This window comes from Aquarana catesbeiana, linkage group LG05, assembly GCF_042186555.1.
Source record: "Aquarana catesbeiana isolate 2022-GZ linkage group LG05, ASM4218655v1, whole genome shotgun sequence".
NCBI lineage: Eukaryota > Metazoa > Chordata > Amphibia > Anura > Ranidae > Aquarana > Aquarana catesbeiana.
This window is the reverse complement of record NC_133328.1, coordinates 135,105,248-135,129,400: the sequence shown is the minus strand read 5'-3', so window position 1 is coordinate 135,129,400 and position 24,153 is coordinate 135,105,248. Positions and strand designations below refer to the sequence as shown.

Here is a 24,153-nt window from a genome sequence, read left to right as displayed (position 1 = left end):
TATATGTACAATGTAAAAAAATGTTAAACATTTATCTATAAAAAGGCCAAAGGTACCCAAAAGAAATGTTAGCTATTTAAAGCTAAGTTCACCTATGGACCATGTTACATGTTCTACCTTTATTTAGGGTGGAACATGTAACATGTTCCAGCTCCTGCCTCCTCTCCCCCTGATCTCCCCCTCCCTTTGACAGCTAGCAGGGGATCTTCCCATGCACCTGCTGTCTCAATTTAAAAACAGTGCTACCATGCTGGTCTCCACTCACATGGCCACATCTTTAATTCACAGAGATCTGTGAATGAATGAGCTACAAGTACTGTCGGTTACAACTTGTAGTTCTCAATGAACTGCTAGGGTGCTAGTGAGCATCTTCATAGTTAATTGATTCTTCCTGCAGTAACTGCCAGCCTGTATTGGAGGTACGGGCATACAGTGTACTGAAAGTCTGCAGGATCCTGGCATTGTACCTGCGATCTGCTGATTGCGGGTGCAATGCTTTACAGGCTCCAGTGTAAATAAGTGCACATTTTTGTACCTATTTTTTTTACCTTTTTTTCATAAAAGGTGAACATATCTTTTAACCACTTGCCGATGTACGTCGGCAGAATGGCACGGCTGGGCAAATGGGCGTACCCTGAGGCGATCGCCTCACGGAGAGGACGAACGGGGTGATGCTAATGTAAGCAAGCATCTCCCCATTCTGCCTAGTGATAGTGTCACTGATCTCTGCTCCCTGTGATCGGGAGCAGAGATCAGTGATGTGTCACACGTAGCCACGCCCCCCCACAGTTAGTAACACGCCCCAGGACATGCTTAACCCCTCCCTAGCCCCCTAGTGGTTAACCCCTTCACTGCCAGTGTCATTTACACAGGAATTAGTGCATTTGTATAGCACTGATTGCTGTATAAATTACAATGGTCCCAAAAATGTGTCAAAAATGTCTGATGTGTCCGCCATAATGTCACAGTCACAATAAAAATCGCTGATTGCCGCCATTACTAGTAAAAAAAATTAATAATAAAAATGCCATAAAACTATCCCCTATTTTTTAAACGCTATAACTTTTGCACAAACCAATCAATAAACGCTTATTAAGATTTTTTTTTTACCAAAAATATGTAAAAGAATACGTATCGGCCTAAACTGAGGAAAAAAAATGTTTTTTTTAAATATTTTTTGGGGATATTTGTTATAGCAAAAAGTAAAAAATAATGCATTTTTTTCAAAATTGGCGCTATTTTTTTGTTTAAAGTGCAAAAAATAAAAACTGCAGAGGTGATCAAATACCACCAAAAGAAAGCTCTATTTGTGGGGAAAAAAAGGATGTCAATTTTTTTTTGGGAGCCACGTCGCATGACCGCGCAATTGTCAGTTAAAGCGACGCAGTGCTGAATCGCAAAAAGTGCTCTGGTCAGGAAGGGGGTAAATTCTTTTCCAGGGCTGAAGCGGCTAAAAAGTGATTATGTGGTTAAAGCTGAACACCAGGCAAACAGTTAATACTCAGATGTATTTTACAAGGGAGCTATTTTACTTGTCAATGCATTTGTATTTCTGTCTATTCATTACCCACATTTACACAGCTCTGTTAGAGAGCACAGTCCTTTCTGGCAGGATAAGAGACCCTATTTTTCTTTGCTATGTTAGATAACACAGGTTTCCTCACCCCCACTCTGAGACTGAACAGTGAAAGGATAAACAGCAGATTGATGAGCTCATCTTTCTGTCAGTCTGCCCTTTCCTTTTATCAGCTTGCTCATGTTTCCATTCTGAGTGCTGATTGCACTCAAGATTGCAAAAAAGAGCCTGATACCAAGCCACATTCATATATGCATGTAATTATTCCCTAATTAATATAGAGCTGCGTTTACATAAGGCTTGATGAAGGCACTAAGGGCAACATGTTTTTAATGGGAGTCACTTTATGTAGCACATTATATACTGCATATTTACATCAGTTCCTGCCTTCAAGGGGGTTAAAATCTAAGATCCTCACCTCACACGCATAAACATACACACATACAGTACAAACTAGGGCTAATTTAGACAGAAGCCAATTAACTTATCAGCATATCTGCGGGGTGTGGAAGGAAACACATGCTAGCACAAGGAGAACATGCAAATTCCTAACAGATAGTGTCCTTTGCCAGGACTTGAGTCAAGGAGCCTAATGCTGTAAGGTACCACTAAGCCACTGTGCTTAGCAGAGCAATAAAGTAACACTGGGAGAGAAATAAGAGAGGAAACGTAAAGTACAAACACTATGCTGTATTTTAACCACATGCCGACCAGCACACGATGATGTACATCAGCACAATGGCACAGCTGGGCAAATGGGCGTTGCAGGCATTGTGGGCGCGCGTGTGCCTTGTACTCCGTGACCGTGCCAGCGGGTCCCGCAGACTTTTTTTGCTGGTGTCCCGCGAACGTGTCATGGAATGGCAGAATGGGGAGATGCCTTTGTAAACAAGTAACTTCCCTGTTCTGCCTAGTGACATGACAGGGATCTACTGCTCCCGGTCATCGGGAGCAGTGATCACTGTCATGTCAGTGGTAGCCCATCCCCCCATAGTTAGAGCACCTTCCTAGGACACACTTAACCCCTTGATTGCCCCCTAGTGTTTAACCCCTTCCCTGCCAGTGTGATTTACACAGTAATCAGTGCATTTTTATAGCACTGATCGCTGTATAAATGACAATGGTCCCAAAATAGTGTCAAAGGTGTCCGATGTGTCCGCCATAATGTCGCAGTCACGTTAAAAATTGCAGATTGCCGCCATTACTAATAAAAAAAATAATAATAAAAGTGTTATAAATCTATCCCCTATTTTGTAGACGCAATAACTTTTGTGCAAACCAATCAATATACGCTTATTGCAATTTTTTTTTTACCAAAAATACGTAGAAGAATACATATCAGCCTAAACTGAGAAAGAAATTTGTTTTTTATATATTTTTTGGGGATATTTATTATAGCAAATAGTAAAAAATATTGCTTTTTTTTTCAAAATTGTCGCTCCTTTTTGTTTATAGTGCAACAAATAAAAACCGCACAGGTGATCAAATACCACCAAAAGAAAGCTCTATTTGTGGGAAAAAAAGGACGTCAATTTTGTTTGGGTGCAACATCGCACGACTGCGCAATTGTTAGTTAAAGTGATGCAGTGCCGTATCGCAAAAAGTGCTCTGGTCAGGAAGGGCGTAAATCCTTCCAGGGCTGAAGTGGTTAATAATAAATGTTGAAAAAAGCCCAAAAAGCACAACAAAATCAATGCGGCCAGACTCTGTAAAAAACACTATTCAGCACTGAGAACACATGATTTTTAATATTTCCCAGTTACAGCCAACAGCAGGAAAAAGTGGCAGATCTAAATGTGGGGACAGCAGACAACAGTCATTCTGTGGAAAGACAGTTTGTTGAAGTTAACTATGCCATTTGTAGTGTAACTCTATGTATTGTCACCACAAACCAAAAAATGAAAACAAAGTCACATAGTTGCAACTAAAGTTTTTTTAAAACATTGCAAATATAATAAAAAAAAAAAAAAAAAAAAAAAAACAATAACAGAATTAAACAATTAACAGGATATTGAAAAATCTAATACATTATTAAAATATTACTCAAACCATCTCCTTCCCACTATAATGTTTGCACTTATCATTGCAACCACTAACAGAGGTTATCAGAACATACCCTACCATTGGGAATGTGGAACACAAAATTAACTCATATGCTGACAACATTATATTATCCCTAACTGATCCAATAGCATCCCTTCAAGTGGTTAATCAATTGCAGATTTAGGACAAATTTCCCTTTACAAGGTCAATGCTTTTAAATCTCAAAAATGTTAGCAATTGCTATATCAGGACATCTGAGAAACTCAATTTCTGCACCTTCTGGTTTCTTTTGGGCACCTCAATCAACTTTTAAATCGCTAGGGATACAAATTTCCACCCCAAGCTCTCCTCTGACAAAATTACGAAACCTTACTACAGAAAATTCTCCAATGATCTAATGACCTGCTGACCTTTCGGGTAGCGTGGGCTGGAGGAACAGTGGTAGTGAAAGGAAAGCCCTGCTTATAATTTTATGCCACCTTCAAATGCTTCCCATCCATCTGACAGCTTCCTATCTTAAAAAGCTGAAACTTGAACTCAACTACTATTTTAGGGGAAATAAAAAGAGCAAGATTTAATACACACACACACACACACATATATATTTAAAATATTTAATTTATATATTTAAATATATTTATATACAGTGTATATATACAGTATACATATGTGTGTGTGTGTATATATATATATATATATATATACACACTATATTATTAAAAGTATTGGGACACCTGCCTTTACATGCGCATAAACTTTAATGGCATTCCAGTCTTAGTCCGTAGGGTTCAGTATTGAGTTGGCCCACCCTTTGCTGCTATAACAGCTTCAACTCTTCTGGGAGTTGGTTCATAAAGACATGGACGAGCGAGTTTGTGGTGGAGGAACTTGACTGGCCTGCACAGAGTCCTGAGCTCAACTCGATAGAACACCTTTGGGATGAATTTGAGTGGAGACTGCAAGTGGACCCTCATGTCCACATCAGTGCCTGACCTCACAAATGCGCTTCTGGAAGAATGGTCAAACATTCCCATAAACACACTCCTAAACCTTGTGGACAGCCTTCCCAGAGTTGAAGCTGTTATAGCTGCAAGGTGTCCCAATACTTTTGGTAATATAGTGTATATGTCCAAAAAGACAGCAGGAATGAGTGTTCAAAATTATATATGCTATTATCGAGCTGTAATGCTCAACCAATTTTAAAGCTGGTGATGTTCAATGTAGGATAAACAATGGCATATATTGATGGGTCGCACTACTCAAAGCTTGTTAAGTGTAATCCTAATTGGATTTCAATCGCCGGTTTCCCTACACAGCTACATCCACTTGGAAGTCTATAAATGCTGCCTATATAAAATTTTCTAGAGCAGAAATGTCATCTCTACCTCTAAACTCCTAAGAACATCTTACCACAGCTCTATCTGTTAGTAATTGGATCTCTTTAGCTCTTTAGAACTATAGGTCAAATATACAAAGGGAAAATATTTAGATCATTCTCAAACTTGCAACAACAATATGATTTTCCTAATAGAGTCTTCAATGATTACCTTCTCCTTAGACATACAGTATATCCCTTTCCACACCTCTGGGAGACTCTTTTCTACCTATTGAAGTTCCGCCTTTTATTTGGGTCTCCTAATCCAACATAAAGGCATTTTCTATCTCTAGTGAGTACTTACCTACTCACTGCAGATTTTATTTATATTTCTTGAGACCGCTTTGTCGGTGCCTGGACCCCCATGGGTAGAATACTTTTCCGACCCTAGACATGGGCCCTCCAGCCTAGACACAGCTCTGTTGGAGTTGGCAGAACCATCCTTTAAAACCAGCATGCCACCAGGAACCTAGGGGGCAAGGGGACACTCCTCGCCACAAGGTAACTCTCCAAGTTCCAACAGGTCACTTATTTCAATCAAGAATGGGATGCTCAGTGTGGGCATGAAAAAGGCTTCTCACAAGACTCCAGGCATGTCTCGGTCGTCTCCTCTTTCCCTCTTCTCTCTGCTATAACTTTCAGAAATTATATACATCAGCTGTTACATGGATTGTGGTTTATGTATTACACACCATGCTATAGTTGGACATACAGCCCAGCTCCCCATCGCTGGAGGGGAGGCCCCCTCCCTCGAGGGTGGCACTGTTTATCCCCTCAAGTATTTAGCATTAGCCTCAGGTAGCCCTGTCTCGTGTGGAGGTCTGGGGGAGGTTAGTTGGAAGCTATTTCGGCCCCCCTCCCCCAGTACCTAGCGCTGGCTAGGTGACCCTGTTTTCATTGGGAACTTATTAATAGCACCCGCTGGCTTAGCGCCAGTGGCTGAGCTATCACGCAGAGGCTCTTTTGTACTCATTTCTATATGCATACAAAATATAGTTCACCATGATTATTTCCAATTAGGCTTCCCTAAATCCCTAACGGGACAGCCCTTTGGCTATTTCGCACAATATTCACCATGGTGTTTCCTTTCTTTTCTTTATTTTCTTGTTTAGTTTGATTGCGTGTGATGTATATGTGATACATGCCCATTTGGGTTTGAGACTTTATTCAGATACAACTGTTGGACATGACATGTTATTTGTCTTCTATAAATAAAGATTATACAAATATATATATATATATATATATATATATATATATATATATTGAAATACATTTATTCAAGCCAATACCACATCTAATATTTTTTTAACCATAACCAAAAGCTACACATATATAGTACCTAGTATTACTGTTATCAGAGAGCTTTTTAAGCAGCTTCACTATAGTGAGTATCAAAAACAAACATTTGCTAGACGATAAACAATATTAGACCATATAGCAGTCTCCCCTTGAGATTCCTGCATTTTCATTAAGGCAGAAGGCACGGGCTTGCCATCCAGCTCCACTACCAGCATCCTGTAAAACTCTATGAGAGGCACAAAGCTGCTGAGGCTCGATGGTGCATTTGTCACTGGGTGCATACTTTTGTAAATAATAGCACCACTCATTGTATCGCCCAGCCCCTTTCAGCCGTGGCAGCTTTCAGCCTCTCAGCCACTGGCATTTGGGGCTGTGCCTTCTGCCTGCACGATAATGCTGGAATCTCATGCACAAAGGTTAAATGTCCTGTGTGTATGAGGCCTAAGGAAGCCTCCCTAAGTTGTACTTCACTTGAACAACAACTTTAAAAATCTCTAAGTTCAAGAATAAGGAATGTACATTTCTCTCACCAAGTGAAGAATTTATAGAGATAGATATATGAAGAGGCTCTGATATCACATTTTACATTATTCAATAGATAAAAAAATAAAAAATAACATTAGAGGTAAATGACAGAAAACAATTAAGCCTTGCCCCCTAATATAGAAGCCATTATATATGGATTATAAATATTATAAAAAAACCTTTCCTCTCACATTCCTAAAAAAAAGAGTCTGCCAGGGATGAAGGAACTGAGGTGCTTGTAAAAGTCACGATGGCCTGTATTTACAAATAAACAAATGTTGTGAAATTTAAGGTCCAAAGTCCAAACACTGAAGTAGTATTTTTTTTATTCAAATACTTGTCCATCCACTATTTAACACACAGTTAATGACATAATTAGTACTAAATTGTCTGGCACTTGGAAAATTGGTACCAAAATTGTTTTTACATTTTACTGTACAGTAAACCAAACAATTTGACAGGTCCAAACATATTCCTCTAGTGCTGTATAGCCCTTTTAGTACAGTAGAGCCCCAGTTCTAACACATGAAGTAAAGCCCCCTATCTGCATCCCCAGCTTCAAACCCTCTATACATCTGGAAATAACCCTTCGGGAAAGTAACCCTTTTAAGCACCATTGGCAGAGGAGTAAGCCCTGGTATATCTAGCCGGTTCTGCCAAATATTCACAAATTACTAAGACGAGTTTCAGCAGTGGTAAGTCACCTTTTTTGCGTATCAGAATAGAGTTCTTATGTTCTATCCACAATTATCTTGTAGGCAAATGAGAGGACATCCAATGAAGCACTGTCCATTTACACGCTATGTATTAGAGCCTCAGCACAGCTATAAGTGTAGCTGTCTAATAGAATTCTGTATCCAATGCCCCAAGGAGACATGTAAAAGGATCCTGAGACATAGTTATATTAAGTATCAATGCAATAGTGCTAATTATCCCTGTTCAATATCTATTAAACTTCGGACACCTCTAAGGCATGTGTATTAAGTCTCTTTGATCTCTGGAACATTTGAGACAAAGGGAGAGTCTCACTTTCTCCATTGGTATAATTGCATTGGGGACCTATATATACACAATGAAAGATAAATAGTTGAGTTAGAGTACGAGACGAGGATATGGAGGCTGTTAGTATGAAAGCCATTGCAGCTTCCCATCATGTTCCATAAATTTCACCAATGTCCTGTTTCCATTTCCCCCCTATAAGACAATCGGGCACCATCCTGTGAAAAGGATAAGAGACTGGCATAAATACGTGAAATCATTCCTTTTTTATTATCCGCACTGTTAATCTCCTGAATCAGTCATGGCTCCTCCAGTTTTAACACTGAAAGAAGAGCTTGGGTTTGTAATGTGTGACACAATTTTGGATATCTATAAAACTGTTGTCTAGGGATATCAAACTTGGCCTATAACATTGTAAAGGATTTCAGTATATGCTTAGAGTACAACTGGGACATTAACTGGATACTTTGTGGGGTTGATTTACTAAAACTGGAGAGTGCAAAATCTGGTGCAGCTGTGCTTGGTAGGCAATCAGCTTTTAACTTCAGCTTGTTCAATCAAGCTTTGACCATAAAACCTGAAAGCTGATTGGTTTCTATGCAGTGTGTCACCAGACTTTGCACTCCTCAGTTTTAGTAAATTAACCCCTGTGTGTACCTTGGCTTAAACCCTTTCAATTTATCAAGCTTCAGATAAGTATTATAATGCCAGATAGGTGTGCATTCAAGAAATCTGGATACCTTCATGCTCATGTTTAATGACTGCCAAATTATTTTTAGCAAAGATGCCATGGGATAGATTTACTAAAACTGGAGCACTCAGAATTTGGTGCAGCTGCACATGGTAGCCAATCAGTTTCTTACTTCAGCTTGTTCAGGTAAGCCTTAAAAATAATACCTGAAATTGGATTGGTTTCTATGCAGAGCTGCATCAGATTTTTCACTCTCCAGTTTTAGTAGATCTCCCACCATGGGACAACAACATGACACATTTGGGAGATCCATTTCCAGCATTCTACATATAAGGGGAGATTTTCTAAAACTGGTGCACACAGAATGTGGTGTAACTGTGCATAGTAACCAATCAGCCTCTAACTTCAACTTGTTCAACTAAGCTTTGACAATAAAATCTAGAAGCTGATTAGTTAATATGCACAGCTGCACTACATTCTGTGTGCACCAGTGTTTAGTAAATCTCCCCAATAGAATCTAAGCTATCTTCCATATCCCATCCTGTTTTGTGCTGAAGTTGAGCAGCTAGAAAAAAAATTCAAGGGTTTGGGACTGCCAAATCCCTTGGTCCTTAGCATATTGTAAAGTACTCTAGCTAATTCTAGCTGCTTGTCATTTCAAGAGGAACTGCCTAAACAGTGTGTCTATTTAACCATTTTTGAGACATCCATATGGGAGAATTATGCAATATGTAAAGCAATTGGGGTGCCCATACCATTTTTACTAAATTGACCACAACACAGATAGAGGTAGTTTACACCAATGGTACATTTCTGTTTAAACAATTGTAGTAATGGTTGAAGGTTAAATTCCAAGTATTCCTGAGGGTTTAGAGTGACCAAGACTCCTAGGTATTTGAAGGACTGAGCTATTTAAAATTGTAGGGTGCAGGCTGGTACTGGCTGAGTAATGTTGTCTAAGGGCAAGAGCACTGATGAGCTCCAGTTGATGGTGAACCCTGAAAATGTACCAATTTGTTCTATACAAGACATGGTGGCTTGCAAGGATTCAGACCTATCTCCTAAATTCAGTAAAGTTGTGTCTGCATATAGGGAAATTTTGTCTTTTATGGGCCCCCTTCAAAAACCGTGAATTTCAGATGACTCTCTGAGTAAGGCCACCAATGGTTCTAATGCAAGGGTGAACAACAAATGAGACATGATCTCCATTTATTCTCAATCACGCCATTGGTGCCGAGTAAATCATTTGTGCCCATCTTATAAAATTATACCCCGACTCGCCAAAACTTGCCAAAACTTCTCATAAATAAGGACCTTCTACACTGTCAAATGCTTTGGTTGCATTTGGGGAGAAGACAGCCCTGTTACCAGGGTCATCTGTTGGAAGATATTGGCTTAAGAATAATCGTCTGATATTAAGGTTGGTACTCGTTGGGATAAACCCCGAATGGTCTCTATGTATTAACTTAGGGAATTATTCTAGTTAAACTAGTGTCTAAGATACATGCCAGTATCTTATCCTGTCCTATCCTAGCTGTCCTGCTTTGGACTATCTGTATCCTCCAATCAGATCCACTTCTGTGACATGGGAGGCATAACCCCGGTAATTTCAGAATGTCATGCCAATGCCAACGCGTTTCACCAATGAGGTGTATCTAGTTCTATCAGGACGTAGGGGGCACTTTCCTTCACTGGTATTTCTTCCATAAGAAATTTGCACAATTGTATGCCCCTAAATCTTTTTAAAAAGCTGCTGCCATGTGTCATTATCTGACTGAAAAATATTCTTTCCTACCCTCCATATAGGTATGAACTATATAGTAATTATTATGGTATTTACACAATAACAGAGGTATGACATACATAGGGAAAGAGATCTTTGACAAAAGGAATATTTATTTCCACTATTCACCCAGACTTATACAATACTAAATCCAAATAGATTTGAAAATACAGCACCAATTCTTTATTTCATAACATTAACTCACTGTGGGAATATAGTGAGTCTATTTATCCAAAATGAGATGGAAGTTTCACATTTAACCCCCTAGGAACAAGGGTGTTCAATCTATAAATCCATTCTTTTTCATTTCTTAATAAAACTGTGAAATATGCACGCCTTGCCGACAGACACAATACATAAATACCTTTAACCTTCAAGGCCTCCACCTAACCCTCACGTTACACTCATGAAAGACTACAAAATGGTGTGCAAGGTAATTGTCTTTCTTTGGTATTACGGAAGTGTTCATTGATGTGGACCCTCTGCTGTCAGTTGGTCTTACCAATATGGACTTTATTGCAAGGACACTCCAGGCAAAAAATCATTCTCAGTGTTGAACAATTTATAAGTAATTTAATATGATAATTACAAATTCCATCTGCATCCGTAAAAACCTCCAATCTGTTATCAAATGGGCAAATCTGGTAGTGCCCACAAGGAAACATACTATTACTTCTTGGATAAGAAGTTAACCACATCCTCTTTGGCTTCCTTATGTATTCATAACTAATTATAAAGTCCCCTACCATATCAATTAGATTTCTGGCGAGCGGTGCAGCTGAGACATTTTCTTAACACTTTAACTTCCTTAAGTAGTTATGAATGTAATCTAACATCATTTGAGGAATATTGTAATGGGAATGGCCCACTTCCTCAAACTCTTTCAAAGATGTATGCATTTTTGGCCGCACCCCCGGAGGACTTTCGACTACCATTTTTTAGGAGGTGGGAGATGGACTTGGACCGAGTCTTCTCGGAGGAGCAGCGTACTAATATAAAATATAATATATAACATATTTGAATCTTCAATCTGTACAAAAATGCAGGAAACAATTTTTAAAATTCTGTTTCAGTGGTACTACACCCTGGCTTTCCTACAAAGATGCTATCCGGAAATATCAGATAGTTGTTGGCGCTGTGGGGAGGCGTGTGGGACATTACTGCATATCCCCTGGTCTTGTTCCAGAATAGAGGGCTTCTGAAGGTCTGGAGATTTGCTCAAAAAATAAGCGACCAAGAGAAAAAGGCACATGAGGGAGGGAGGAGGGGAGGGAGGAGGATTTTTTTTTGTTTCTTGTTTTTTGTGTTATGGTTTCTAGATTTTGGGATGGTTTTGTTTTTTCTTTTTGAGTAAAATAGGAGGGAAGAGACGGATTGACATTATAAAGAGCCCCCCCAGGGCACTTTAAGGGTCCCAGACATGGGGTTGTGTTTCTGAATGTATGACTAAGGGGAGATAGTTGTTCTTGATGCATTGGGTTGATAGGTTTTTTGAAAATTGAACCTAAGTATGATTTTTGTAAAAATATATTCCCTGATTTCTTCCAAAATAAAACAATAAAACATTTAAATAAAAAAAAAGAAAGTCCCCTGAATTCTGAGCCCTTTGAGTAGTTTTGTAAGTAGGTGCCAAACATATTAGCTAGTATATGGTACCTTATAAATACATGCCAGTGTTTAGACAATCACCTCTTTAGTAGCTTTTCACTGTGCCCCATACTCAGTAACAAATCCGGCTGCGCGAAATCACATACCGGTATATGAATCACACCCGCAGCTAGGGGGCATGCGCGCACCCACCGATCAGTCATTAGGTCCAGGCCATTGATTTATGGTCTGGACCTGCTGATTGGTTCTGACCAATGGCAAAACGTCCTGTGCGTGTGTAATGGAAAATCACAGGCACAGAAAATTATGCAATCTCCCCTCCTGGAGTCCTTTTTGGTTCCAGTGTGAGAGGAGAGAGCATCTACCGTGAGTACACAAGCACTACACTGACACCAGTACACATAGGCACATATTTAACCCCCTGATCGCCCCCTTCATTTAACTCTTTCACTCCCTGTCACAGTGTCACTAAGTACAGTGTACAGATTTTTTACTGATCACTGTATTGGTGTCAATGGTGAGTTAGCATCAGCGGAAGTTACCGTAAGCGGAAATATATGGGGGGTACCCTGAACCTATCTGGGACTATCAGTGCCTGATAGTCCCAGATAGGTTCAGGGTACCCCCATATATTTCCTAATAAAGATTTACCCCCTGATCACCCCCAGATAACCCTTTCACTCCCTGTCACAGTGTCCTTAGTACAGTGTATAGATTTTTTTTTCTAATCACTGTATTAGTGTCACAAGTGATGCTAGTTAGCTAGTTAGTGTCAGTGTCAGTCATAGGAAAAGTTTTACTCCCTGATCACCCCCCCCCAGTTAACTCTTGCACTCCCTGTCACAGTGTCATTAGTACAGTGTACAGACCTGTTTTATAATCACTGTATTATTGTCACGTATGACGCCAGTTAGCCTCAGCGTCAGCATCAGTTAGAGTCAAGCCCAGACAGCATCAGATTTTAACCCTTTGATTGCCAGTAACACTAACACACACACACTATACACCTCCATTACTAGTATAGTGTCTGAACGGATCAATATCTTTGATCTGATCAGAACTACACTAGTGTCTCCAATAGTATAGTGTTCCAAAAAACGCAACGTTATCAGGGTCAGCCCCGACACCTGCCAGCACCTGCGTTTAGCCCCTCCGCCCCTTCAAACAAGTGCAGGATCAGTAGATTACTGTCACTTCCAATACACAGTACACAAAACCAGAGCGTTAGCAGAGTCAGGCCTCATCTCTACTAGCACTAGCAGTTACATTTTTTGTAGCAGTTCAAGCAGTCTTTGACAACCAGGTGCTTTTTTACCTGTGAGTCACACTAGGTACCTATAAATGTATTGGCCAAAATGTCAAAGGAAAGGTACTGTAGTGAAGAGGCTTACAGGATACTGAGCATGACAGATGAGAGCGATGGGGAGTCCTCACTGTCAGATTCAGGCTCAGTATTCAAACCTGTAGAGAGCAGAGGCACCCTAACAGATAGCTCTGATGACGGAGCAGTGGTCCCTGCTAAGGTCATGCATACCAGATCCGGTTCTTCTGTTGCTGAGGTGCTACAAATGCATGATTCTCATATGCAGCAGAATGCCAGTACTAGTGCCACTCTACCTTCTGGTGAACTGGCAAGCACCAGCGGTATAGTACATTCTGGTCACAGACAAACCATCACTGCAGTATCACTTGGTGATGTGGCGAGTCTCATAAGTGAACATTAAGCTGGAGTGGTGGATAGCACAAGTAGTGGCCTGCAGCCACCAAGAATTTGAATGCAGGCCCGTAGAGCCCATAGCATCCTTCCTGATGTGCTGGCGAAGCCAGAATTCAGATGAAAACAGCATATTTAACGCCCCTTGGTTTTTATGTGCTGTTTTTCACTGAAGATCTGTACGGATCTATTGTGGACCAAAGAAATATACATGCTAATCAATTTATCGCCTAAATTTACCTAAATTTGACCCTTGCCAGACAATTTGCATGGAAACCTATCACGGTTCCCAAATGTAAGACCTTTCTGGGCCTATCCCTCATTGTGGGCAATACTAAAAAAGAGTGTGCTGTGGTCATATTGGTCCACTGACCCAATTCACCTTATGCCTGTGTTCTCAGCTGCCATGGCCAGGACTAGATATAAGCAAATATTGCGGTTTAGGCACTTCAACGACAATGAACTCTGTTGTCCTCGGGGTGACACTGAATATGATCAACTCCATAAAATTCAGCCCCTTGTAAACCACTTCAACCAAAATGATGAGTCCCTGATTACATTTTCTGGCCGCCTTGTTTTAAAACAGTTTCTCCCCAGCAAGCGTGCCAGATATGGGGTCAAAATGTATAAGCTCTGTGACAGGGCAACAGGCTATAAATGTAGTTTCCTGCTTTACGAGAGAAAAGATAGCAGCATGAAGCCCCCCAATTGCCCAGTCTACATAGGGAGCAGTGGCAAGATTGTTTGGGACTTGGTGTCACCCTTATTCCAAAAGGGGTACCATTTATACATGGACAATTTTTGCACAAGCGTGCCATTTTTTAGACACCTCTTTCAATTAGGAATTGGTGCACGTGGGACCGTGCAATCTAATCACCGGGGCTTCCCCCAATGGCTTATAAATTCCCCACTTAGTCAGGAGGAGAGAGCTTGCTTGAGGTGCAATGAATTGCTTGCAATATGGTGGAAGGACAAATGGAATATTTTCATTCTGTCTTCCATTCACGCAGATATGGCAGTCCAAATTACAATGGCGGCTGATGTTGTTGAGAAGCCACTCCGTATCCATGACTACAACCGTAAAATGAGAGGGGTGGACTTCAACGACCAGATGATGGGGCTGTACTGAATTGCCCATGAGGCCAAACGCTGGTACAAAAAAAGTCTGTATACTTATTCCAATTGGCTCTGTCCAATGCTTATGTACTATACAAAGCTTTAGGAAGAAGTGGATCCTTCCTAAAACTCCAGGGAGAGATCATCACAGCCCTTTTGTATACAGAAGGTGCCATGGCCCAATTTCCCAATCCAGATGCAATGAGCCAGCTGCATGAGAGGCATTTTCCAGATGTCTTCCCTGGTACCCCTACCCAAAGAGCACCCCCAAAAAGATGCCGTGTCTGTAGCAAGCGTGGATACAGGCATGACACCCGCTATTTTTGTCCCTCCTGTCCTGGTGAACCTGGTCTCTGCATCGAGGACTGTTTCAGTTGCTACCACACACTAGTGGATTATTAGTATATGGTACAGCACAGCAAGATGTTTGATGGCTATCGCATTTTGAGAGACCCTAACCTGGAACGGTCAAAGCTTTTTACAGTTACAGAAAAGTGCGAAAAAAGAAAAAAACCCATAAAAAATAAATAAATAAAAACGCCAAAAATAGTTGTTGTTTTATTGTTCTTACAGTTTTACTGTATTTTATGCTATACTATAATGCTTTATTGTTACTGTGTTTTATTGTTAACCAATGTTTGCTTTGCAGGTACGCCATTCAGCTGCAGAACTTATTTGTTTATTTTGACAGCAACAGAGTTTGCTCTCAAAATACGTAAAATCAGCAACTCCAGCACTGTAGCAGGTGATTTCACCACCACAGTTAAAAAAAGAGCATATACAGTAGGTGACCGCGATATTGTGTCAATCTCGCCATTGTTATAGTTGAGATTTGACACCTGCGAGCCCCGTCGCGGGAGCCAGCGCTGAGCTGGCTCGCTCATCGGGAAAGGAAAAATGTGTTTTTCCTTTCCCGATGAACGACAGGCAGTGCTGACAGCTGTCTGGTATGAATCATGAGGGAGAACACCGCGCCAAATTTAAAATAATAAAATGGCATGGGTTCCCCTCCAGGAGCATACCAGGCCCTTCGGTCTGGTATTGATTTTAAGGGGAACCCCCTACGCCGTAAAATCGGTCAGGAAAGGGGGTGGGGATGAGAAAGCGCCCCCCTCCTGAACCGTACCAGGCCGCATGCCCTCAAAATGGGGAGGGGGGTGCCCTGCGCATTCTGTACTCCTACTTCCGGACCTTTCAGCTGCCTTTGACATGGTTGACTACCCCCTCCTCCTCAAAAACCTTTACTCCCTTGGTCTCCGTGACTGTGCTCTTCAGTGGCTCTCATCCTTCCTATCCCAACGCACCTTCAGTGTCACTTACAATTCTCCTTACTCCACTCCTCTTCCCTTCTCTGTCGGGGTCCCCCAAGGTTCTGTTCTTGGACCTCTTTTATTTTCAATCTACACCTCTTCCCTGGGTCAGCTGATAGCCTCTCATGGCTTTCAATATCATTTCTACACTGACGACACACAAATCTATCTCTCCACCCCTCAACTCGCTCCATCAGTCTCCTCACGCATCACGAATTACTAAAAAGTAATCAATATAGCAACCCAGATTACTAGAGAGGCTATCAATCCCGGCAATAATTGGTCTTCCTGGGGGATTTACAGTACTCTTATGCACCTCAGGTATGTGATAGAAGTGTGGAGTCACTGCATGTCTATTGTAGAGAAAGAAATATTAGTTTTTTGTAAGAACTTATTTCAGTAGGGCTTGATCTAAAAGTGTTTTTAGTTCTTTCATATACTCCACAGTAGGGTCTTTTTTCAATTTTATATGTGTCGATATCACCCAGAAGTCTTCTAGTCTCAGCTACAGTATGTAGTCATCTTTGTTTTACCAGACTCCCGCCTTTATCTGCTCTTCTAATGACTACATCCTGATTCTGCTTTAGACTATCTATAGAGGTGCAGAAAGGGCCTGGAAGTTTAGTACTATTATTGTTATGATGGAACTTCGTTTTAAAAGTATTAAAAACCATATCGTAAAAGGTTGAAATAAATTTACCTTTGGCTCAATGTGGAAAAGAGGAAGATTTAGATTTAAATGAAGTGTGGACTATTGCACTCTCGCATAAGGGACCAGAATTTGGTTGGAATAGTGTCTGTTCATCTTGCTGAGCTTCTAAATAGAGCTCTTCTAGAATATTAAGGATAGAATCCTCCACTTATCCTCCATCCTACACTGGTTTCAGAAGGTAGTAAATCAAAAGTGTACCGCTAGTATGCACACTAAAACAGAAAAACTAGCTGTGCTTAAACACAAAAAGCGTAAGCATCAGACAAAAAACAACTGTCCACATAAATGTGAAGGGGTGACACCCAACCAATGGGGATAAGAGATAGATTGTCTGGTTTGACCTGTACCATCCGGAGTCCTTCCTTTTCTTTTTTCCATATGTTTGGTTTCTGGAGCCAATAAGGAACTGTGTTTGGGCGACATTTACTTGGACTACAGACTGCCTGTGGAGCCCAGGAACCGGGAGTCGTGGACACCACACTGGACCCGTCTAACTTCTTCCTGTGTATAACATCAGATCCAGACTGTATAGGATCCTGAGCCCATTTGACCCACTGTCGTATGACATGTGTGTTCATCTTGGTCGGTAAGAGTATTTGACTTTTGTTTTCTGTCTAATGCTTACACTTTTTGCATTTAAGCACAGCTAGTTTTGATTTTTACACACTAAACTTGTTTTTTTTATATGTACCACATTTATAGCATACACTATTCTGTTTTAGTGTGCATACTAGCGCTACACTTTTGATTTACTACTCATGTTGAAATGTGTTTGTTTGAGTGTTGGCAGCTCTTTTTTCACTATTTATTGTTTTATTTAATTTGTAGCGCAGTCTTTTCCCCACATTTTCCATTATCCCATTAAGGTGGGAGTGCTACCATCTCCACTTCGTTATTAGTACAAGTCGCTTTTTCGTTGCCGGCTTCTTTGAGTATATAGTATCTTTGAATAGTAAGTTTACGTATATACTTATTTAGATCTATAAATAACTCAAATAGAGTAGGTGTACTCGGTGATGACACCATTCATTTTAGTCACAGAATCAATAAGTATGCATGGAATAATAAAAGGCCTACTTCAACGTAACAACTAGTGAGTGCTGTGAAACAGAATCTGAAATGTCAAGATAGCGCCAAACCACCACAAATTACCCCTTTTTGGAAAGTAGGCACCCCAAGATATTTGCTGAGAAGCATGTTGAGTCCATGGAATATTTAGTGTATTTATTTTTATGTAACACAAAGTTGTCACTTAAATTATATATTGCTTAAACATGCCCTGGGTATATGTGAAATTACACCCCAAAATACATTCTGCTGCTTCTCCTGAGTATGAGGATACCACATGTGTGAGACTTTTTGGCAGTCTAGCCACGTACACTGTCTTCAGGATTTCTAACAGCATAATTTGCTCATTCACTTCCTCACTACCTATCACAGTTTCGGAGGCCATGAAATGCCACGATAGCACAAACCGCCCACCCAAATGACCCCTTTTGAGAAAGTACACACTCCACACACACAGGATCCGAAGGCCCATTCTGGTGGCAGGGTGCCTTTGGCCAATCATGGCTCAGGGGGACTAAGTCCACGCCCCACACTATATAAGGCCGCTTACACATCGTGTAGTTTTGTTGGCATGGACAGAGAGATAGCTTTAGTTAGATTAAGCAGCCAGGTTATTCAGTTAGTGGCAGTGTATTTGAATATATATATATATATATATATATATATATATATATATATATATATATATATAGTCAGTCTAGTATATATATTTATACTCTGCATAGACTATATATTCAGTGTTTACTCGATATTCAGTCAGTGCAGGCAGTGTATTAATATATATATATATATATATATATATATATATATATATATATATATATACAGTCTCGTATATATATATATATATATATATATATATATATATATATATATATATATACAGTATCTCACAAAAGTGAGTACACTCCTCACATTTTTGTAAATATTTTATTATATCTTTTTATGTAACAACACTGAAGAAATGACACTTTGCTACAATGTAAAGTAGTGAGTGTACAGCTTGTATAACAGTGTAAATGTGCTGTCCTCTCAAAATAACTCAACACACAGCCATCAATGTCTAATCCACTGGCAACAAAAGTGAAAATGACCAAATTGGGACAAATTGTGAAAAAAGGCAATCGCTGCCCTAAAAGTGTGATTTTTAGATTGCAAACTCAAGGGGGGTTAGCTCTCCCTAATCTTTGGTGGTACTATCAGGCAGCCCAGTTGGCGCAAATTTTCATCATCTGCTCCCGGGTTTTAAACCAGATTGGATCCTAATAGAACGACATGCGGTCCCTCCTTACACGTTAGACTACCTTATTTGGCGTCCCCCAAGAGTAGGCGTCCGATCCTTGTGCCTACCCTCTCGCACTCCCTAGCCTTATGTGACCAGTTACACAAACACCCCTTGTTAATCTCTGAACGTAGGCCCCTGGCGCATCTCTTCCATAACCCACAATTTCCCCCGGGGTTAAACATTAAGGCCTCATGCACACTGGACATTAAAATAACGTTATAAAAACATCAGTAGCTTTGCAGTGTGTTTTACAACTTTTTTCAACGTTTTTGTAATAGTGTTTTTTAGCGGTTATTAGCGGTTTTTAGCATTTTTCCGTGTTAGCGTTTTTGTGCTTTTTTTTTTTTTTTTTAATTTTTCTTCAAAGAATCAAAAACATTAAAAAACGCTGGTGAGCGACGTTTTTGAGCATTTATTGATGTCTATCAGTGTTTATTAGCGTTAGAGCGTTTTTAGCTGAAAAACGTCTCTCAGAACCCATTAGTTTTGTTTTGTTTTTTACTGCTCAAAAACGTTACTGCCCAAAACTGCTGATAACAGCCTACAGTCAGGTCCATAAATATTGGGACATTGACACAATTCTAATCTTTTTGGCTCTATACACCACCACAATGGATTTGAAATGAAACGAACATGATGTGCTTTAACTGCAGACTTTCAGCTTTAATTTGAGGCTATTTACATCTAAATCAGGTGAAGGGTGTAGGAATTACAACAGTTTGTATATGTGCCCCCCACTTTTAGGGGCCAAAAGTAATGGGACAATTGGCTGCTCAGCTGTTCTATGGCCAGGTGTGTGTTATTCCCTCATTATCCCATTTACAGGGAGCAGATAAAAGGTCCAGAGTTCATTTCAAGTGTGCTATTTGCATTTGGAATCTGTTGCTGTCAGCTCTCAATATGAGATCCAAAGAGCTGTCACTATCAGTGAAGCAAGCCATCATTAGGCTGAAAAAACAAAACAAACCCAACAGAGAGATAGCAAAAACATTAGGTGTTTCCAAATTAACTGTTTGAAACATCCTTAAAAAGAAAGAACACACCGGAGAGCTCAGCAACACCAAAAGACTCAGAAGACCACGGAAAACAATTATGGTGGATGACCGAAGAATTCTTTCCCTGGTGAAGAAAACACAATACACAACAGTTGGCCAGATCAAGAACACTCTCCAGGAGATAGGGTTCACCACAAGATGTAAACCATTGGTGAGCCTCAAAAACAGGAAGGCCAGATTAGAGTTTGCCAAACAACATCTAAAAAAGTCTTCAGCTCTGGAACAACATCCTATGGACAGATGAGACCAAGATCAACTTGTACCAGAGTGATGGGAAGAGAAGAGTATAGAGAAGGAAAGGAACTGCTCATGATCCAAAGCATACCACCTCATCAGTGAAGCATGGTGGTGGTAGTGTCATGACGTGGGCATGTATGGCTGCCAATGGAACTGGTTCTCTTATATTTATTGATGATGTGACTGCTGACAAAAGCAGCAGGATGAATTTGGGCAATATTATCTGCTCATATTCAGCAAAATGCTTCAGAACTCATTGGATGGCGCTTCACAGTGCAGATGGAGAATGACCCGAAGCATACTGCGAAAGCAACCAAAGACTTTTTTAAGGGAACGAAGTGGAATGTTATCCATTGGCCAAGTCAATCACCTGACCTGAATGCATTTCACTTGCTGAAGACAAAACTGAAGGGAAAATGCCCCAAGAACAAGCAGGAACTGAAGACAGTTGCAGTAGAGGCCTGGCAGAGCATCACCAGGGATGAAACCCAGCGTCTGGTGATGTCTATGCATTCCAGACTTCAGGCTGTAATTGAATGCAAAGGATTTGCAACCAAGTATTAAAAAGTGAAAGTTTGATGGATGATTGTTAATCTGTTCCATTACTTTTGGTCCCTTAAAAAGTGGAAGGCACATATACAAACTGTTGTAATTCCTACACCGTTCACCTGATTTGGATGTAAATACCCTCAAATTAAAGCTGAAAGTCTGCAGTTACATCTTGTTGGTTTCATTTCAAATCCATTGTGGTGTTTAGGGATGAGCTTCGAGTTCAAGTCAAACTCATGTTCGACTCGAACATCGGCTGTTCGCCAGTTCGCCGAACAGCGAACAATTTGGGGTGTTCGTGGCAAATTCGAAAATTTTGGTTCGGGGTCCCCCTGTGGGGAAATCCCATGCTGTTTTTATCAATGAACTTTTATGTGTATTGTTGGACTGACAATTCATTAATAGCCGCGAGTAGTTTTAAATGACTTTTTTTCCTTTGAAATGTCTTTTTGCTGTCAGGCTGTTCTAAACATGGGAAACATGCGCCCCTTTACAGGCATACTATAGACACCCCCCAGGTACAAAATTTAAAGGAATATTACACTTTTATTGTTTCACTTTAAGCATTATTAAAATTACTGCTCCTGAAAAAACTGACATTTTTAAAACTTTTTTTTGCATTGATACATGTCCCCTGGGGCAGGACCCAGGTCCCCAAACACTTTTTATGACAATAACTTGCATATAAGCCTTTAAAATTAGGACTTTTGATTATTCATGTTCGAGTCCCATAGACTTTAATGGTGATTGCGTGTTCGAACAAATTTTTTGCCTGTTCGCATGTTCTGGTGCGAACCAAACAGGGGGGGTGTTCGGCTCATCCCTAGTGGTGGTGTATGGAGCCAAAAAGATTAGAATTGTGTCGATGTCCCAATATTTATGGACCTGACTGCATGTGTGCATGGACACATAAGATAACACGATGGATAGTTTAATGACTGTAGAAAAAATGTCTACTGCCAAAAACAGCTGCTGTAAAATTGTCCAAAAACGTCCAGTGTGCATGAAGCCTAAGGCATTTCAATGGTGGTTAAATAAAGGACTTACATTCTTAAATTCTATGGAGCCTTTATCAGTGAGCTATTGGAAATGCCCCAATCAGGGAGATTCAGGCTCTGCCAGAAATCACACTTTCTATGGTCGATCTGGGTTAGTAAACCAGACCCCCATAGATAACCACATATGAACATTGGTGCTCTGAGATCTTGGACCAGAGTAGAGACATCTCTATCATCTATTCTTCACTGGCCGAAGCCATGGATAAACCTGCATATGCTCAGAGCTGGGAACAGGACCTTTAGGAGGAATGGGGTCTAGACACCTGACACCAGTGCTTTCAACACTCTTTTAAGGGAGTTATCAATATCTCCTTAATTGAGGCCAGTAAAATTCTTTTGTGCTGGTACCATGTGCCTACATGTCTAGCTAAAATGTAGGCTGACTCTTCCTCTCTTTGTTTTCGAGGCAGATAAGCACATTTTTTCACACATAGTGGTCCTGTCCTTGAATCCAAGGTTTCTGAAAAGTTCAAGGTTCAAGGTTTTCATATGGTATGCAAGGTCACAGGCTGTGCCATACCTCAAACCCCTCAAATTGCTCTACTAAACAGAAGGGTGGATAACACCTCCAAATATATCCAGTCTCTTCTTTTCTACATGCTATTGGGAGCTAAAATTACAATAGTCCAAGCCTGGAAGCAGCCCTCGGTCTCCTTAGTAGAAGCTAAATGGAAGATCTCCTAGATAATGACTCAAGAAAAATGTGTCAGCATCTTACAAGACAAGACCAAGAATTTTGAACTTATGTGGGAACCCTGGGCATCGTTTCTTAATACCCCCTTATGATTGCCTAATCTTTTGCTATATTAAATCCCCCCTTGGTGAATGTCTTCATTCTTTCTCTCCTACTCCTACTTCCCAGACTCAATTTTTCTTTCTCTTTTTGGTTCTTCTTCCTTTTTTCCTTGTAAGTTTGGTTTTATTTCAAGTTCGATTTGACATGGTCTACTCAGGGCAACAACCAATTTGACATTGCTATGAGAGCAGGCCTGGTATTGGAGCTTCGGCTCCTCATCTCATTTCTCCTTGCTTTTGTCAGAGCTATCATAGCCTTTACGTATCAATATAGCACAAAGACCCCTGTGTTGTCTTTTTTTCCCACTTTGTTGCCCCCAGGATACCCGGTCTTTAATGGACCCTTCCCTCATGTTGACTCTACAATGGTTAGGTTCCCAGGGGATATGTTTTTTGCAACTATTAACCTTTGTGCACGGCCTTACACTGTTCCCAACCCAAACGACACAATAGTTCAAGATTATGGTTAGGACCCTGGGTGCAATTGCTGTTTTCTACACATTAAATTTGTCTCCCCCCTACATTTTTGGTGGGTTATTGTACTTCCATATATGCAACTTCTGTATTCCATGTAGATATTGATTACTGATTGTTCTGTTCACTCTCTTTTTGAAATTTGTCAAAAAAAGATTGAAAGAAAATTTGTGGATCTCCAACTAGGAGCATATATAGCAGTGGATAAAGAAAAGGCAGCTATGCCTGGAGTGAGCCTATTCCTCCTTAATATGCTCCAACTTGGAAACTCTCAAATTTAAGAGTTAGGACCACCACACTTTCCAGAGGAGCCTTGGAGAGGTTGAGAAGCTTGCACATATATATGCAAATATGTGCAACTAAAACCTCTGGGTTTTTTTTTTTCAGGTAAATTGTTAGACAGCATCGACTGTTTTTTTTACCTGTTAGCTGGTAAGTGTTCTGGGAAATCTCTTGTTTTTGTATTTGTTAGTCACTGTTATAAGCAAGCATGTAGATCAGGAAAGCAAAGGCACATCCCAAGTTGTGTCCTTTCTGGATCAGTGATAGACTGGATTAGTATGGATTTATAATTTTTTTTGTCATATTTTCATTTTCAAAATTTAAGTTTAACCACCTCAATACCAGCATTTTTATTAACCACCTCCCGCCCCCCTCTATAGCCAAATGATGGCTACAGCACTGGCCTTAATTTCCAGGAGGACGTCAATAGATGTCCTCCCATGCATGCAATAGAGGTCCTCCCAAAGACATGTTGGTAGGTTAATTAGATCATGTCTTAGTATGTGTATGTATGAATGTGAGCTAGGAACCTTGGGGGTAGGAACTGATGTGAATGTACAATGTATATGTAAAGCGCTGCGTCAATTGACTATATA

At 40.3% G+C, this 24,153-nt stretch overlaps 1 protein-coding gene across 2 annotated transcripts in view; it reads right to left on the bottom strand.

Annotated features, from left to right (window-relative positions):
- Positions 1–24,153, bottom strand: part of KCNH8 (potassium voltage-gated channel subfamily H member 8) — a 1,076,212-nt gene that overhangs the window by 611,491 nt on the left and 440,568 nt on the right. The window lies entirely within an intron of this gene.